Genomic DNA, 20,584 nt, shown 5'->3' on the forward strand with positions numbered 1-20,584 from the left:
CCACACGCGGTAAAAATTCTTAACAATACACTTCAACAATTTTTTTCATTCATGGTCAGGGAGCACTACACATTGCTCATTGCCGTTTTTGAACTCTCTAATGGAGAAGATTGGTTACCAGGCTACCGTTCCCTGAGAGTAATTAATTATTCGCGATTGAGGTAACGCCCTTCAACACCACCTTTTAAAGAATGCGTCGGGTGCATTAGTAAATACGTATAAGAAATGAGTGGGTGCTATTTTATTCGAGAAATTATAAAAATTGCAGCAATATATGCCGCCACGGTTAAAATAAAGCACAGCATTGTAGGCATGATAGTGCATGATCTCTGCTCTAAGCCGGTTTGCGAAACACCAGTGCTATGCGGGGCCGACTTAGATGCTTTGCTGAACGCAAAATTTTCTCCAGCTATACTTGTGAGCCTGGGGTAGTACCTAATCTGGTGATGTTTTTTTTTCTCATTTAAGAGGTCTGCTTTTTTTACTCGAGCGCGAAATCAGCGTTTATTTCTCTATAATTATTTATTTATTTTATACCTTGCGGCGTTCGATAACAGTTATTTAGTTATATTTATTTAAATGGTGCAAAAGCAACTGAGGCTATGATACGCCAAACACAAGGTTAGAGCTTTTGTTAAAGATGAAACTTTTCGTACCTGGAGCTTAAACATTGCCTTCTCTGAGAAAATTAAAGATACTCTAAATATCAACCAGTAATCAACCACCTAAAAGCAACATGGCATGTAATAGGATGTGTTCTTTTCAGAATGTTCTATAATATTTTTCTTTAGCTCAAGTTTTGTACATGAAATTAAAATGTGGTTTACTGTAAATTCATCGCCACAGACTTCGCAGCGAGGTTTGTCTTTTTGTTGTCAGTAAGAAGTAGTGTGTAGGATGTCTGTGCCCAATGCGTAGCCGACACAAAATAAATTCAGTAAAACGTTCATGTCTATATGATGTCCGTTCTCCCAAAACGGGCTTTATAGAATGCACATTGTACTTTGCCTGTTCTTCTCATGCAAAATGGCATTTATTTCTGAGTTTACTCTGCAGTAATTTCAAAAAATTCCTGTGTAGCATGTTCACTTGTTTTATTTGACCCATTCTAGCTTGTGCTGGGCATGCATGTGCTGTGGTATTACCCGAAATTGCATCATGACTAGGGACCCAGCAGAATGTATTGTTATGTTTTTCTTTTCTCATTTAAGGTGTGTTATGTATGATGTGTCAAATTGTGGGCTCAGCAGCATTTCTAAAGCCCAGTGCCTTGACCATACTGAAAATTCTGCGTAAATGATGCTATCTTTTATGTTTTCTTCTACAATTTTTGCTACGGCTACAAATTTGGCATGACACTCGGCAGCAACACCGATGCGTACTGTGGGAGTCGTATAATTTTTCCATTCTTTCTTTGAATTACTGTACTTCCAACATTACTTTCTCTTTTCGAGCAATCAGTTTAAATTTCAGTGAAGGTGTCATGCTTTTACTGTAGTGCAAAGAATTCTAGTAGTACGCGCTCATCGGGCGTTCCTTTTTTGTGTGTATCAGCGTCAAGTCATATACTCAAGGGAGGCTGTACTATGATGGCAAATAGTCATATCTTTGTGCAATATTCGGTAGGGCAACCAGTACTGCCAACTCTTCGCATTTATCTTCAAAACGAATTATTAGCTGCCTGATAAAATGTATCTTATTGTTGAATAAACTTCTAGATGGGCACTTGGTAACATTGGGATGGCAGAGGTGTTTAGGAAGAGAACAGGTTTTAGGACATGTGCGCATGTAAGTGTGACTGTTCTATACCCTAGTATGGGCTCATTAGCCTCCACGTAAAGCCTTTACCAGGGATCTTCTATATGCTCCATTGATAGGCGCAGACCAGGATTATGAACAGGGTCCAGTCGTTTCAAAAAGGATGCTCTTGCTGAACGATATACTATGCACCGGTAGTCCAGCTTGGAGCGCTCTAGAGAGCGATCGATTTTTAATAGGCAGAATCTATCAAACCCGCAGCGTTTTCGCGAAAGCACCTTTAATACATGGAGGGCTTGAACTGCTTTCTTTTAAAGGTTGTTAATTTGCGGTAAAATGTAAGTTTATTGTCAAAAGCAGTGCCTAAAAAAATTTGTTCTTGTTTAATTCGTAGTATGGATTGATTCAATTTTAGGTTGGGATCGATCTGCAGGCCTTGTCGCAATGAGAAGAGAACAGCCACTGTTTTTTTTTAGGAGAAAAGTTGAAACCATTTTGGTGTGCCCCAGCAACCAGTTTATTTATTGTGTACAGCATTAACCAGTGGGGGGCAGCTAACGGTATGCTTAATAAGAGGTACAAGCTTACGGTGGTGCAGGGCTATCCGCCTACATCCAGCCATCATGACTACATCGTTGAAAGCTTCTATGAAGGCGTGTAATTGGCAGTGTCTGAAGTAAAATCGCTGCATGCTGCATTTATGGGCAACTTCAAAGCGAAAGTAGGCAAGTAGGCAAGAACTTCAGGAATAGCATCGGAGAGTTATGTGTTCAGTGAGCACCTGGAAATAATTCGCGGATCATTAATACCTTCATACAATACAATAAAAAAAACAACTTACACCACTTCCCGATGTTAAAGGTGTTGAAGAAGTCTTTTCCAGGCTAGTATTAGGTCCACACACGTTCGTGGTAGGCTGCGTTTATCGAAGCCCCTCTTGCGATCATGAGTATATGTTAGCTTTGCACAGCTATATGCTACGTTTTCTTTTGGGAACGAGACTGATATTGCTAGGGGATTTCAATCTTCCAGATATCAACTGGCACACAATGCAGCATAGTTCCGCTTTTTCAGATGCCTTACTAGATATCATGCTTCAGTTTAACCTCACTCAGATTGTAAACCATCCGACACATGTAACAGGACTGTCGACTAACACTCTTGATGTGATATTTCTTAGCCACCATTTTGCTCTCGTCAGAACTAAAGTAGACAATCTTGATGGAATCTCAGATCACAAATTAATCTTTGGTAGTGTCCCCATTGGCGGCACGCTGTCATCCCCGCGATCGCAAACTAAAGTTCTTGACTTTACTCGGGCTGACGATTCAAGCATTCTAGATCACCTGTACTTCGAGTTTGACTCCTTTTATAATCTTGCATGTCGCACAACTGACATTGACAGTTTATGGGAATCCTTTAAAAACATTGTATTGCATTGCATTCTGAAATTCGTGCCTTGTAAAAGCAAAAAAGTAAAGACAAGCAACCCTTGGATAGCACGTGACGTTATACATGCTAAACGCAAAGTAAATCGATTGAAAAAAGCTCTCAAATTAAAATATTGCACAAAAACAAGAAGAAACCTCACCTTAGCAATACAGTACATGAGAGGTCGACTAAAGGCCGCTATATCACACTACTTAACTCATACGCTAAACAATTTTATAAGGACATCCCCAACAAAATTTTGGAGCCACTTAAGTCCTAACAAAAATACTGAACATCCACTCTCGTAAGAAGAAAGCCTTGAGCTTGCCAGATCTTTGATTATTTTTCTTCAGTTTTCACTAACGACAACGGTGCTCTTCCTCCCTTCAGCCATTCGGGAACGAAAAAGATTGAACCGCTAACAGTTACTGAGTGTGGGGTTTTAAATCTATTATTAAATCTCGATGCAAAAAAGGGCCCAGGACCAGATATGATCCCAAATCTGTTTTTAAAAGATATGCCGAATGGATGGCTAAGTATATATGCATAATCTTAAACAAATCATTAATAACGTGCACACACCCACAGGAATGGAAAAAAGCAAAAATCATCCCTATTCACAAGTCAGGAAGCAAGACTGATGTTACTAACTACAGACCCATTTCCATCACCTGCTCAGTGCCTAAAATACTTGAGCATATTATTCTTAAGCACAAAACAATTTTTCTCGAAGATGAACGTATATTATCACCATTTCAGCATGGCTTCCGCCAAGGGCTTTCCACGGTAACTCAATTAATAGAACTAATACATAATTTATCGCAACGCATAGATATCCGAAAACAAACCGACCTAATACTACTTGATTTTTCGAAGGCATTTGATCGGGTTACGCATAACAAACTAATTAATAAGCTTGAGACCACGCTAGGTCAAGGGCTTATAGTTAACTGGATTAGAAATTATTTTTCAGATCGAACACAGTTTGTAGAAATTGACCAACAAAATTCCAACATGGTCCAAGTTGTATCCGGTGTTCCCCAGGGCAGTGTATTGGCCCCCATACTCGTTTTAATCTTCATCAATTATTTAGCCGCTAATGCTAATGTCAACGTACGACTTTTTGCAGATGATTGCATCATTTATAAGGAAATCAACACAGTTGATGACCATAAAAACCTTAACAATGCGCTTAAATCTATAACAAAATGGTGCACGGACTGGCAGATGACCCTTATCGCTACTAAATCAGCTTGTATGACAATATCAAGGAAGAAGCATAAATCAAATTTTTCATACACTATAAATAACATACCACTCAATACAGTCACGAAACATAAATATCTCGGTCTACTAATAACTGATGACCTCCGGTGGAACGCCCACGGGGACATGATTACATCAACAGCTCTAAAACGACTCTTTTTTATTAGACGACGTCTGCGACTTGCCCCTGCCCAAACTAAACTATTAGCGTGCAACACTTTGGTTAGATCTGTCTTAGAATACGGTAACGTCGTTTGGTTCCCTCAGACTAAACAAAATATTGCCAAACTCGAAGCAGTTAAAAGAAAAGCTGTCAGATTTATATTTAACAAATACCAAACAACTAAATATCCAACAGAAATAAAGAAACGTACAAGGAAATATAAACACTCCAAATACGCAGTAAACTCGCGCGACACAAGATGATGTATCAACTAATTCACCAGCAATTAAAACTTGACGTTACTAAATATATATCCTTTTCTAAAGCATGATCGACGCGTCACAAACATTCTAATACACTTAACGAGTACCCTTTCCATACTGACTGCTTCAAATACTCATTTTTTTTTCCGTTTGCCATTCGTGGATGGAACGGTCTAAACCCTTCAATAACTAGCAGCTCATCATTAGGAAAGTTCAGCGCTGCTATCGAGAGCTCGGTACTTAATTAGCAAATATTATTGTGTGTGTGTGTTTTCTGTGTTGCTAATATTGCTCCTATTCTGTGTGCCTTTTTAATGTTAACTTTGTTCAGGTATACACAGACTACCAGTATTGTTTTCGGAACTATTGCGATGTAACTTCTGTCATGACGCCTATGGTGAGATTAATTTGCCTTATTTCGATATGGTTTTCATTCAGTTCGTTGTATTGTTATTCTGCGTTGTTGTATTTTTGGTTGTATTTCTATAGTTAATTCCAGTCCCTTTGCTCTACCCTTAATATTAGTTGTCCATTTTACGATCTTCACAAAATGATGTATTTTTGAACTGTTATTACTAACCCTATTTTGCCCTCCTGCAACAATCTCAAATGGGGTTACCAGTATGTATAAATAAATAAAGTAAATAAATAAATAAATCCGGAAACGAAAGAACCAGAAGCCGACGTGGAAGGGTCCCAAGGGACCCAATTCATTACCCATTAAATGAGCTGCCACGTGCACCGGTGAGTAGTTTGCTAGGTAGGTTGTCCCAATTACAAGTAACCAAGTTTTTAAAAAAGACGGCGTCTCCAGCCCCAGTGGAACGAACTCAAGGTTGTTCAGAGTGATTTGACCTAATCTGCAGCATTTTGGCGTTCTTCGAACTTAAAACTTAGGTCTCATTAGGTAACGTCTTAGTTACTGAATTGAGGAACGAAGTGTCAATGCAAACGTTGTAGATCACGTCGAAAAACTGCTAGCAGCGCGGTTTTCATCAAGGTACGATTTACTTTACTTTCCTTATTGGCCTTAGAAGAAAGCTATCCCGTGACCAGCTGCTGGGTCGCATTTCTGTCCCAGTGTGCACTCAAACGCTTATCGGGGAAAGCCTTCAGTAAAAATTGATTTTGTTCTCTAAGACGCGTCTTGGGACGTTTAAGTGGAACCCTGTCACGTGGACGCTTTTTTTTTATTGTGCGAGTCGGGGTCTAAGGATGATAAAAAAATTAGTTTACATTAACGGCATTTTTGTGGAAACATTTAGTCAACTGTTTTTGAATGTGATCTACAAATTTTTTATTGACACTTTGTCCTTCAAGGTAATAATTAAAATTACCTAATTAGGCTTAAATATTTCGTGAACTTTCAAGAAGAAAATAAAATACTGCAGACTAGGTGACGCCGCTACTGTGAACAACCCTCAGTTGGTCTCACGCGGCTAGTACGTGTATATATATATATATATATATATATATATATATATATATATATATATATATATATATATATATATATATATATATACGCCCACTGCTAACGTATACTGATTCCAGACGAGTATTTATAGGCACTACAAAAAAGCTGATACAATTCAGTTAAGTAACTGCCTTAAAAAAAAGCTGTAGAGAAATTAAGCCCACGCACTTGGTGAACTGTGAATCGTACTTCGGATATAGAACTTCGATACTTCGGGTATGGAAAAAAAAAGAAACACGCACATGCGAACAGATACGCATTCTATTCCACTGGAATTTCCAATCAATTCTTTATCCATAGCGCGTCGTGCCTTATTGAAAACAGGTTTTCTTTATATATTTAGTGCTTTAGTTGATTGAAGGAAGGACACGCGAGAGACGCAGAGGCACTTCGTTCCAGGAATGTGGATGGCGGTCTAGTTTTCCGGGAAGAACAATGACTAATCGGAAGAGGGATACCGTCTTCTAGTCTTGATCACGGCAGGGCCCTGAGGAGGATGTCGTCGGAGGCACCCCTAATTTTATGTAGAAATGGTGTGGTTTACATCTTTACTATGGGTATGTGTATGTCTGGCCAAAAGCGGGATGAATGGTGGAGGAAAGAAACGAGACATTGTAGCGTACTGCGCCTCTGTGCCATTGCTTCACGGTGCTCATACAAGACGTCCCTTGGGGCGTCGCGTCAACCTAGCCAGTTACCCACCCGATTGCCGCAGTACAGGTGGAAATAATGATAATAAAAGTAACTGATATCCAAGTGGGAGAATGGAAACGAAATTGCAAAGAATAAACTTGAAAGATTAAATAACTTGAAAAAAAGAAAGTACAAAATTAAAAGCCCTCTTTTGTGCAGTTGCTCCAACTCTTATGGCTCATGTCTAAGAAGTGGGAATAGCATGTATTCTGTACTAAATTATGAATTTAATTCCGAATTTTATTCCTTACGTGGACAGCTGAGTTTCCCAAGGCTTTCATTGTTTTTGAAGATCCTGTTTAGAATTTATATATGATGTGTTTTGATATGATATGTCTTATGAGATAAGATACTCTCCCACTTTTTTCTATGATGCGTACGGCAGTTTGATTTTAAGATGTTTATTTTCAGGTCACTGAATTCATGAACAGCAATGTTTACACGCCTCAATAAGAGGAATTTGAGTACTCAACAGTATTCAGAAGAGCGTCTCTGTTTGGCCGATATATCGAAGCTGACACGTGGAACAGATCCGTGAACACAGGATCGCAGGAACACAGGAAAACAGCGCACATATTTACATTTGGCCCAACTACGCAAATCCACCTTTATTTATTCCTAAAAGTCGCCAGTGTGTGTCACCATCTGCTCTTTTGACTGAATTTTCTTAAGCTTCATTCCGAGTTTGCATTCCGAAATAAACACCACGTACCAAATACCCGAGTTGCACATCTCTTCCATATATATTTGCTTTTAAATTCTGGTCAACTATCTGAATTTTATAATGACCAGTGCGTTTATTTTCCTGCATAATGCTTCAGAATTATCTGTGTTGCAACCACAATACGAAAATAAGAATATCGGAGTAGTGATCAGCATGCCATACACCAAACGGAACGAAATGAAGCGCGTCGTTTCTTGGAGGGCGGTGTTGCACGCAAACGTGATGTAAGGGAGCATTTTGTCCCAGTTGCGGTGGTCAGCGTCGACATACATCGACATCATGTCTCCAATGGTCCTGTCCAGTTTCTTACTCAGTGTATTCCTTTGAGGACGGTAAGCAGTCCTTTTTCTATGACTGGTGCCCCTGAGACGCAGGACCTCATGTCTAAGAGCCGATGTAAACGCGGTTCCCCGGTCAGTTAATACAACCGCGGAGGCGCCGTGGCAAAGCACAATGTGGTGAACAAAGAACTGTGCCATTTCAGCCGCGGTGCCATGGGGAAGGCTCTCGGTTTCACAGTAGCGGCTGAGGTAGTCCGTGGCAACAACAATATACCGGTTACCCATGGAGGACACTGGGAACGGGCCTAGTAAGTCCATGCCGACTTGCTGAAATGGGATTTTTGGCAGATCAATCGGCTTCAGAAGTCCGGCCGGTTTTTGTCGGCGGTATCTTCCGTCGTTGGCACTCACGACAGGTTCTAACGAAGCGTTGGGCAACCGCAGCAAGCCGAGGCCAGTAGCACGTGTGGCAGAGGCATCCCAATGTTCTGGAGACACTGAGGTGGCCAGAAGAAAGTTCGTCGTGGCATGCAGCAAGAACTTCCTGACGAAGTGCGGTATGGACAACGAGAAGATACGCAGTTTCGATCGGGCCGTAGTTTTTATTGTAGATGACTCCATCTATTAAGCAAGACGACGAAAGTCCGCGAGAGAAGAGTCTGGGCGGAGACGGAGCGGTTCCTTCGAGGTACTCGATTAGAGGCAGCAGTACATACTTTTTGGTAACGTTGTTGTGACGTCTGTAATCTATGCAGAACCGTAGGCTGCCGTCGTTCTTTGCGACGAAAACAGGTGATGCCCAGTGGCTCGTCGATGGTTCGATGGAGATAGAACTCGATTCAAATATGTGAAGTTATGGTTATAACAGATTCAGGCAGTCATTTTCTTCGTCAAACGCTAATCCAACATTAATGGGTGCTGAAATAGAGGTGCTGCAATACAAAAAGATTTCGTTATTTCTGTTTCTAACTCAATCAATCAGTGTTTCTTAGAGCACCCAAGAACAATGCGTCAATGCTGGTCCTGGCGCTAGAGTAGCACAAGAGCCAAAATAAACAAAGAAAAAGTAAATGTCGTGACCACGTGCAGAATATATGAAAATATAGACGTGTGTACTTATAGAAGGTTCAAAATTAAACCTTGGTCTGCAGTCAAACTGCAGTGAGCATGCAGCGAATGTAAATTTTTGGCGGACAGTGGCGAAGATTGTAGAAAGTAGATTTAAATAGATCGCTTAAAGCAAGGTAGAGAATTAAATAGTGCATGAAAGTAATAAATAAACATAGCATCAGAACTGCAACGCAAAAATAGGGAATAATGTACATGTGAGATATAAGTCAAGTACAAAATGCTATCAGAGCTTACAGAGCTGCATATATTGAAAGATAAGGCGGGGGAATATATCACAAACCTGTAATGCTCAAACGTTTCTCTAAACAGCCATCATGAAGCTATTTAAGAGTGTTCGGACATGAGGAGATTGAGTATGGGGTTCTAGGACATCGTCTCAATCAATGTGCAACAGTAGCTTAAACAGCAGGTCCAAGATTTAACAAAACGCACATAGCGAGATTTTAAATATATTAAGATGTTCTGAGTATGCATTGTAGGCTTTCAGATAATTGGTGGATAATCGATGGCATATCGAGACAAATAGAAAGGCGTAAATATTCAAGAGGTGAGGTTTGATTTTTGCAGCTAGCGTCTAAACATTCTATTGAATATAAGTTTTGAAAGTTAAAAAAGCATTCGATCTTAGTCCTTGTATATTAGCGGTGTTTATTAATGAACTATTGAACTCGCTAATGAACTCGTTGTATGCAATCATTATCAGATTTTTAGCTTGGCACTTTTTGATCTTCTTGTGAAAATAGGGCGCGCGGTAAATAAGATCAGTAAAAAAACGTTTGAAATCTGGCATCACCAGAAAGCAGGACAAACAAATTATCCGCATCAAATCCTTTATTTCCACGCCGTGTGCTAAGTGGCGTGAAACCAAAAAACTTTGTCTAGAAGGCGCATTTATTGGCAGAAATTGGGTTGAACATTTATTTGAAGATACGAAACACGCTTTTTCGGAGATTAAGACTGCAGTAATAACAATGTTTAATGCTAAAGAAAAAGGACCATGCAGTCACCAGCCAAGGTTACCTACATGGACATAAAAAGCGAACGCCAGGTTGTTTATATTCGAGATTTGTTGGTTAGCAACGTTATTTATTGGTTATCGGGTTTGAATCTTAGCAGCCATTTATATGAACTAGACTATTTGGGATTCGGAACTATTCAGTCGAAATTTCTGGTTAACACACCCGCGGTGAATATGAATAGGCACTGAGCCGCACTGAAGATTCAGCGTATGAGATGGAAATTTGATCACCCAAAAGACACAAAAGGCAAATAACTCACTTGATATGTCCCAAATCGTTTGTGGGATAGCGTCGCGTGAAGGATTTTCTCGTGAGGAAGAGAATTAAAGAAACTTCAGGAAATAATTTCTCGTTCTATAAGAAAGCAGTTCTTCAAAAATACTTATGCAGAACTACCCTAATTTTTCAATTGTGTATCAAAACGTGCATTCTGGTTCCATTTTGGTAGAGCGCACATCAGAGTGCACTACAAAACAAGAATTAAAATTAAGCTGAAACCGAATAATCTGAGCTAGGTGCTCGTAATATCCTGGCTTGCAAGTACAGCTGGCTCTAAGTTTGCGCAAGCATTGTGCCTTGAAAATACGTGCTACTGTAACGAATCCATTTTTTATCTGGGCCATGAGTCGCTCCAGCGTCTAGAGGCAGGGATGACGTACCAAACCGTCTCGTTTGATACCCGTCATCGCAAATGCTTTGTGTAAATCGCGAATGCTTGGCTTCTGCATTCGAAGGCGCATTCTGCCTCCCGAGGTGCTGGGCTTGTTTGTGGGCTTTCAGCCTTCAGTTAGCCACGGCATAAGGAAATGCAAGTTCTTGAGGTCCGAATGGCAACATTAGGTGAGGCTATGCAAGGATCATCTGAGGCTTCTTCAGCCTTCAAGTCAGAAGGAACATTGGAAACAACAGTGGCACGAAATCAGCCGGCTCATCAACAGCACAACGGAGTTTTGGTGGCAGCAACTTCTTCCACTACTTCGAGGGTGCGTTCCAAAGAAGCAAGCAGGGACGCTCAACCAGATTCACAACGTCGATGGTGCGCATATTCCAGAGCATATTCAACGAGTCCTACGTCTTGGCCCTAAGTGCGCCGTTGAGCCAAGAATGCAACCTCCTGAACTACTTGCCATGGTAAGGCGGGTTGCGCGACGAGCTGAGGAACCGCAGGCCGGTAGATGTGTTTCTGACGGAGTGGATCGTGTGCTGCGTTCAATCCCTCGTGCTAAAAACCTACCGATTGCTAAGACTGTTCGATACATGGGTGACAACAATCTGGTTTTGCTAACCGCTGACAAAGAAGGGGGCTTTGAAGTACTTTCAAAAGATAGCTTTAAACAGAAATCAGACGCCGCAATTATCACTTTATTGAAAGAGAGAACAAGCAGCTTCCTCGTAAATGCAAAAAAGAAGGCAAAACAGTTGCGTCAGCGCTGTGTTTTGTCCCTTTCTCTTTGGCTTCGAGCCGTTGCGCTGGTTTACAACAGCAAAATATACGTCTCGTTATCTGTTAACGAGTACAGAGTGCAAATTCGAGATACTTGTTATTTGAAGATGAAGAACATGGGACAGAATAAGAAATATCACCTCAGCATCTTCCTATTTTGTAATAACCAAACTGAAAAAACAATGTGCACTGCGTCTAAATAACTCATAGTGCATCAGAGGCACGTATTTCTTGCTTTCCCATTTTTTCAAGAAGCTACACGTCGTCCTAGCATATGCCTTCAAAAAATATTTGGTTGCTGTACTGGTCATCGCGGAATACCCTTGTCATGAAATAAATTGAAAGCTGTAGGAAAAAACTGCTCGATAACACGGTACATTCCCAGTTATTTTTCATTGATATTTAAGTTAAAGAAGAGTTAACGTGCTTAACGCATCGGTTTTCGACGTCGAATAGTTCACGGCATTGTTATTATTAAATTTAAGATAAAAAATGCCACCAAAAAGTTGCCGCCTTCTTCTCGATGTGCGTTTTAAACCTATTTGAAATGTCACGCCGCTGTAGGCGCTCCAGCTATCTATAATCATAAACGCAGAACACAGAGGCTAAATCAAGAGGACTTGTTTGCTTGAGTGCACAACGGGGTTCCATAGCGTGATGTGCGGAGTTCTTCCATGAAGCCTCGCACATTCGAAGTTAATTTTCGGCTTGCTGGGCTTGCGTTTTTCTTTTTTAGCGCGAATGTTAATTTATATAATCAAAAACGAAAAAATACTAAGGTAGGTTGAGCAGAACTAAGATTGACGCAAGAGAGGCTACACTACCATACAAAAAAATTATCATTAAAAGCTTCGGCGTCATGAACGGAATCCTAGATCTTCCTTGTACCAAGAAAACCAAATAATAAAAAGAAATACGCAACCGATCGGCCATTTAATTGAAGCAATACATAGTGAGAGTTAAGGTTAGTAGAGAAAGGTACCGCATAAACTTTAAATTTATGAGAACAGTAGAAACGTACACTATCATATACTTTTAGGACGAGCATAGAAGTTCTGACGTTTGTCGCATGAGGTTGATATCTGCATTACTGCTTACGTGAACGACGTAGGGCCACCACGGCATCCTTTCACGGTTCTCTGACTTGCTCGTTACTAGCATAATTCAATAAATGGCGGCAGCGAGTTGACTACAAGAGTGAAAGACACCGTAACAGAAGAAAATGAGAAAATAGTCTGAGATTACAAGCGGACCTGATACAAATGAAAGCACGGCCTTAATAGGACATGAACTTATAATTTCTTGGCAAGCCCGTAACCTTAACTTCTCTTATAACAATTCCAACTTCTTCCTCCGATGTCGGTACTAAGAACAATGAGTTACTACAAGTAGAAAGAATGAATTAATGGACAAGCTTTTACGCTTGCGTTATTTGTTGGCACTGTGGGGAGCCGGTGTTAAGAAAACATTCGCTGAACTGATTTTCTAGGGGCACACCTTCAACAACTTTCACATTGATGAAAATATCCGTCGGAAAGCGTGATTTCCCGCATTTTTTGATGCTGTTAGTTGTTTAAAACGGAAATTTAGGACTATGCATTACTACCGGCAATTTATTGTTAAAACAAGCTGAATTGGCCTTTTTTGTGTGTATTCAATTACTTGCGGAATATTTTAAAATCTGTTAAAAGAGCCGGACGTTCTGTGTTCAGAAAATAAGCGAACAAGTTTTTTTTTATAATGTCTCAACAAATTAAGAGTAATCGACTCTTCCTTGCCCTTCTGTGCCTTTTTACAGGCACACGTGGAAAAGAACTGTTATAGTGGCGAAGTACTTTCTGTATAAAAATCTCATATGCTTTACACAGTTTTGTTTTACTGTGTACATCATCCCAAACTCTTTCTGTCATTAGTGAAAGGAACTGTCTAATGTTATTGTCATTTGTCCTTCGTCAAATTCTTTTAGTATGATTCATTTTTTTCTCTAAGTAAAAGAAAGTGAAAAAGGAAGGTGATCACTTAAACTAGTTACAATTAGTCCAGATGCTATCTTATTCGGGGGTAGATTAGTGAAGCACAAGTATATTAGTGTTTCTGAATGTTGTCTGATCCTTGTAGGCTTGTGCACAACGTCTTTGCACCCATCTGATCGCATCAAATTAAAGAGTTGTACCTGACTAGCAATATTTCTTAACAGATCTATATTCCTGTCACCGAATATTATCGCGTATTTGTTTATCAGGCTAGCACACTAAAGGAAGGATTCTATGAAAGTAAGAAAAGCATCAACTAATCGACGAGCTGGTCGGTATATGAGGAGTATAATTGCATTAAGATGTTTGACACCACTTGTTTCAAAGTAATCAGAAACTATAGTGTATTCCGGAAGAATTTCATGTTCTTTACCTTTCTTGATATGCAATGACGCTCGGCCACAACGTTTGTTTTCTCCAAATACAGAATTATTGTCATAGCCTGTTAAATGTCTAACATCACTGTTTGATGTATACCAGGCTTTTGTGTTCGTGTCACTTGCGATTTACCTGCGTAATACTAGTGGCTAATATGCTGGTACGTACATGCGGCGGTTATTTCAGATTGCTGCGCACAGACATTCCAGGCATTGCAAATTTTTTCACTTGGTAGGCAAGAAACGCACATGAATCGTTCGAGGCTTAAAACGGGCAGGGCGAAAAACACTTTCCCTATACAGTTGCACTCAGAGACACTGCTCGGTCAGCCATGAATACAAAGCGATTTAAAAAGAATGAAATAGTTTGGTTGGTTTATGGCGGTTTAATCTCCCAAAGCGACCCAGGCTATGAGGGACGCCGGGGTGGAGGGCTCCGGAAATTTCGACCACCTGGGGTTCTTTAACCTGCGCTTACATCGCACAGTACGCGGGCCACTAGAATGCCGCCTCCATCGAAGTTCGACTGCTGCGGCCGGGATCGAATCCGCGTCCTTTGAGTCAGGAACCAAGCGCCAAAACCAGCGAGCTACCGCGGCGGCTAACCCTTTCTGAAAGCCGCGGCAACTGTTCCAGAAATGTGTAGACTTCAATATTGTTCAGTTCAGTCCTGTTCGGCTGTGTTTATCTTGCTTTTGCTGTGTTTATCTTGATGACCTTAACGTAAGAACAGCAATGGCTATGGTGATGCGCCAAGACAGAACAGTGACTGCCGCGGTGGGATACAGCGTCGTAACAGTGCATATGGCAGCTCCGGGATCAACCGGCCTCAGCTTCCTCGATGCGGTAAATGCCTTCTATTTTTCTGTGAAATTTTTAATACTTTTGAAACAGATTCGTGTGTAACGCATTGGAGAAATATTTGAATGTTTCAAACCACGTGCGTGTTCTTTGACAAAAAAACTTATGCTTAGTGAGTAAACATAGCAGTGTTGAGAAGAGCTGCTGGAAGGAATCAAGCATGAAGATGGATAGCAGTGAATAGCTGGTGATTTGAAAAAGATGCAAAGGCAAATGCCTTTTATGAACGATGAAAGTCCTTACGTGGAAGGACCTCATCAAAATCTCTCAGCTATTCAACATTACTTACGGCCCCATAGAAAGAAACAGTATGATTCGTGAGGCCATGATAGCGGAGGTTGTAACGGCTGTGGAACGCAATGATGACCGGGCAGATATCAAGGAACGCCGTGAACACGAAGAGGCAGGCAACGAGGAGGCTGACAAAAAAACGCCGCGACCGCAAAGGACCAGGAGGCAGACTAAAAGGAAAGCAGTGAGCGCGAAGAGGCATGAAGATAGCATCGTCGCCAGGTGGACGAAGAAAACAAACACTGCGGGTATACTGAAAAACAGGAACTGGGGGAAAATTTTTATTTCTCCTCATTAAATAGTCTTGGCTGGATCTTATTGGAAACAGGTTAACCTGGTCCGGGAGCCAAAGTTATCATGATGGCTTGAGGCCAGAAAGGCAGAAAGATAATCCAGAGAAAAACCGTTAATACCTTTGTACAAGCGGTGTCGCGGTGAAAAGACGGGAGGCAAGAGATAGCAGTTCAGGAGGCTTAACATCAAGCGTTGTGACAGGCCCAAACCCTGAGTCAAGCGCAATGAAGAAATGGTTCGCAATGCACCGCACACTGATAGCAACTCTCACTAGTGACACTTAAGAAATCAGAAACGACAATCCGATCGGAAGCGGTGCAGGAGCGCAGAGGGACGTCGCACCTTGTTTGCGAAGAGGAAGGAAATAGAAGTTATTAGGCACAGTAAAGAAGAGTTCGTTTTCTTCTTTTAAGAAAAATCTGGGAGTACATCCTGATGTTTTCTTTTTTTTTACTGCCCTATGTCGTTCCCTCCTGGGCACGTCTATCGGCCGTCTGTACGATAAACTGCTGCGCCTTACTGTGTTTGCGACGCTTGCATGCTTGGATACGCGCATCTGGCGTGTACCGCCAGCATTGAAAAAGGTAGTACGATGATAGAACACAAAAGAAGTCGCCTATAACATTAGGCTTTAATTTATTCCTTTTGCTGCCTGAGCAACATTATTTTTAATTCTTTTTCATCTGCAAAAACTAATTTGTGTATGCAATGCCGCTCATGTATATGTGTCACAGTACAAGGGCACAGCAAAAACATAGCAAGAAACCTCAGCAGCTGGTCACGCTATTTTGATGACGTAACAAAGGTCCAAACTGTATCGCAACACGGGGTTTTAAAAAATGTCAAGGAGCAGTAAAGATTACCTGACGTGGTGGCTCAGTGGTTAAGGCGTTCGTCCACTGATCTGGAGTACGCTGGTTTGTACCCGACCCCAGCGGTCGCATTTCGATGGCGGCAAAACGCAAAAAGCGTCCGTGTGCTGTCCGATGTCAGCGCACGTTAAAGATCCTCAGGTGATCGAAATTTTTCTGAAATCCTTCACTGCGGCACCTCTTCCTTCCTTCTTTCACTCCCTCTGTTACCCCTTCCCTTACCGCGAGGTTTGGGTGTGCACCGAGATATGTGATACAGTTACTGCGTCACTTCATTTTCCCAAAACCAAAACCAGCAGCAAAAATATCAAGTTCTTCTCCACCCCAGCTCCTATGAAGGTTTTCGTTTATTTGGCGTTGGACCTGAAGCAGAGAGCCATTTGATGTACGCATGATGACACACCGACGTAGAGACGAGCTGGACATTTATAAACTCTACATGCTCTACACAAATCAACAAACACAGATTAAACAGGACCTCCGCAATCAGCTACCAAAAATAAAATCAACAAGTGATAAAATCAACAAGTGAACGATGATATGGACCCTGTGTCCAGGCAATATAGGAATCCGGATTGTCCGGTGAGAGTCCCACTGCCGCCAGGTGCCGAATTCTCGTCGGCTTCAGCGCCGGGCAGTCCCACAACAGGTGGTGGATATCCGCCTCACAGTCTCTGTTCTTGCAGATTGGACACCCGGGGCGGGGATATAAATCTTTGAAATGCGGCAACTTGCGTATCACAGCTGGAGTTAGGGCAACCCCGACCCGTATCCTCCGAAGCGCAACCTCCTCTGCACGGGTAAGACCACGGGGGAGGGTTACCGCACACGGAGGAATTAGAGCACGTGTGCGCCGCCGGAGGTGTTCCTTTCTTGTTAAAAAGAGGGTGGGTATAATCCTATTTCTGTTCTTGCTTTTTAATCAATGCTTACTGCAAAATTATTCTAAAGGAATATATCTTATTTCAGCTGTCATAAAATAGTTCAGTTCACGAGTACACGTACACCATGTTGCAAAACGAGTACTGGGGGATCAGGTCAATTAAGAAATCGCCTTCATGGTGCTGCATGATACGGAATCTATGAGTGTTGTCGATGAGCGCGATTTTATTGATCTTATGCCCTAAGCTCGTCGTGTCCGCTGTCTTCGACGTCAGCATTCATGCGTGTTTTCGCCTCTATTATACATAGCAACAGGCAATACGACAAAAAACAAGATATATGCAACAGAATTTACGTGACACCAGAAGTATGTACGCTCTATCGAAATTTGCACAAGGAAAGCAATGAAAATATTGATGCAACTTTAAGTGGTTCTCAAGGATATCCCGACTTGAGATGTGGCTGACACCAAAATATCGACAAATCGTCATTAGCAGTTCAGCTGCGGATATTTCTACTCTCATCAAAACTCTTTGCAGCCATTCAGAAATAAGCACAGCAAGCGAAAGTTCTTACTTTGAGATATCAGCAATTTTAAACAAAGTAACCAAGATGTATTTCGCATCCCGATTTTGTTCCAAGAATAAGAATTGATACTATTTTATGAAAAATTCTGGAGCTTGAAAATGAATTTTTTCTCTAATTTACCGAGATTTCTGTGATTCATACAATACATGCTTTGGTGAAGACGATGTGTATTCGGGAATCATGCGGGAAGAATTTTACGAATGCCGAGTACATGAATACAGTTCCCGGCATTAGCATGTTATAATAATGCTCGTGTTAGTTTCATAATTTCGGCTTCTACATTTTGAATTCGATTGAATATTAGAAGTAAACCGTGAGCTAAATTTGTGAAACTCATGTTCGCAAGTTTTGATTTTGCCGCACTCTCGCTGTTAGGATGGAATGATGGATTTTATTGTTTCAGTACTGTCACCGCCAAAAATAGTAAGCCTGTTTTCATCGCTCTATATAAATCTCAGCCGGACCACTAAAAATCGCGGCAAAACCCTTGGTGACCCGCCGATAGCGGTCTCGTTTTACTGAGTTTGCGGTTGACTGAATGTCTAGCCATTATTAAACAAAAACCTACAGTTCTCCAGGTATTTCAGAGTGTGCGAAGTGGCGCAGCGAGAACACTCGCGGAAGCTTATGGCCAGAGAGGTATTAAAATCTCTGCACTTTTCAGTTTATACTAGTGCGTATAAACAATAAAAAAAGACAAGCAAACGGTTGAAGTCTTATAATAACTGACCAATGAAAGGAGAGTAGTCACGGAAAGCTATGTCGTAGTTCCTTTACACGATTTAAAGGTAACGATTGTTTGCAGAAGTACGCAGTTCGGTGTCTCCTGGCTGAAAAAAGAGCAAGCAGTAGTTCTTCCTCCACATGAAGCATTTTTCTAAATTACTGCTGGTGTATATTCATTTTTATCCTTCCCTCCGGCTTTATGTATTGATGACGATTGAGCGGTAAAACGTGTACTCAACCATCGACACTTGGTCCAGTCTGCAGAAGTTTCACTTCGCAACTGAAGCCCTAGCTGTTGTTGTAAATCATAAGACGCGAACTCAAAATGCATTCTTGCCGCAATCATTTCTTAAACATAAAGAAAAACCCGTAAGCTTGCCACTAAGGTCACATGAGTAAGGAAAGAAGTAAAACTTAAAAAACAGAGCCGTATAAATTTCTTATAATGATGAATAACTTTTGCTACAATGGTTGTAGTCGTCGTGAGGAATGGGCGCGGATATTCTGGTTGCAGAAAATTTTTCTGACGTTGATCGAAAAGCTTAATTTCCCGCAGCAATAAGGTACATTGGAAGAGGTGATTGGCTTCACGCTTGTCATATAAAAAAAAGAATTATTGAACTGCTGATAACGAAGATATAAAATTTGGCTCACAATGTCACGTGCACAAGAAACGCGTATATATATGGGCAGTTGTTCTTAAGATATGCAGCTTCAGTGATAGCTAAGCTAGACGCTGATACTTTGGGAGAATGAACTTCTTCACGATGACCCTCTTTTTGGCGCTCAGCGTCACGGCTTTTGGTAACAACAGCCCTTCACTGGAAGACCTGGTAGAGGTGAGAAATTTTATTCCAGCATGAAACTGTGCTGTGCAATGTCAGAGCACATTACAGCTCACCAGGTGGTCGAAACTATTCGGGAGCCCTCCAATAAGGCCCCTCTTTACCGTTTTTTCTTTCACTCCCTCCTTTACCCATCCCTTACGGCGTGGTTCGGGTGTCCACCGAAATAAGTGAGACAGTTACTGCGTCATTTCCTTTCCTCAAAAACCAATTTTAGGCAAGCAGCGCTTCAAATGCGCTCAGGATGGTTCACCTGAACATGGCTCCATGAGCACTGTGCATTTAACAGCAAAGTGATTAAATTTATAACTGAAAGCACAAGTTCTTACCTGAAGTGTTCTGGTTACTAGATATAAGGCAGCCAGGAGGAAAATAGTACAGTTTTTTTGCCTTAAGGTGGTTGAAGACATTGGGATTATGAAGGGTAGTTGCACATTATCTCATGGCGCTTAAAACAGGCGAGTTTTTTTTATAAATTGCTGACACCTAGAAATTACATGAGATATTTCCTGCGCGGTCTGCATTTGTTTCTTTTGAGAAGCGTGGATTGCTAATACTGGGAAAGAAGTTAACTTATTGGAGCTCATGTCCTGCCATTCGATAGGATGGTTTTAATCGCAATTTTCACCAATAAACCTTTGAGGTATAGCAACTACTTTGCATCTGCGTACAAAGCTATGAATCAAAAAGGAGTTTCTTAGTACTAGCTAATAAACAAAAAAATATTTTCCAGCACGCCACTACATCGCTAGCCAAGTGTTCAACTTGAGGTTCATTAGGAACACATTGTGAGCATACAAAAAATAGCTGTTCAGCTGGGACAGAGCACAACTGATATATGAGGTGAGGTGACGGATTTTGCGTCATAATATGAAAGTGGGGTTGCACATAGGGTTGCCTTATTTGTACTGGGATATTGAGAAGTTTTATAAATATATAGAGGAGACAATGTCGTTTTCTCTACGAAATTTCTCGTTTCCTTCTATTAAATTTGCCCCATTTACACTATTGTATATAAAAGAGTGCTGACTCCAGCTCCAGATCCGAGAAGACAACAAGAAGATTGCACTTTCGGCGTGTGGAGTGTAAGTGCGGTAAAAGTATACAAAAGCATGGGAAATAAAATCGGGCAGTTCTTACTCGATGAAGTGTTTTCCAGATCTCA

Source organism: Amblyomma americanum, chromosome 11, assembly GCF_052857255.1.
Source record: "Amblyomma americanum isolate KBUSLIRL-KWMA chromosome 11, ASM5285725v1, whole genome shotgun sequence".
NCBI classification, from domain to species: domain Eukaryota; kingdom Metazoa; phylum Arthropoda; class Arachnida; order Ixodida; family Ixodidae; genus Amblyomma; species Amblyomma americanum.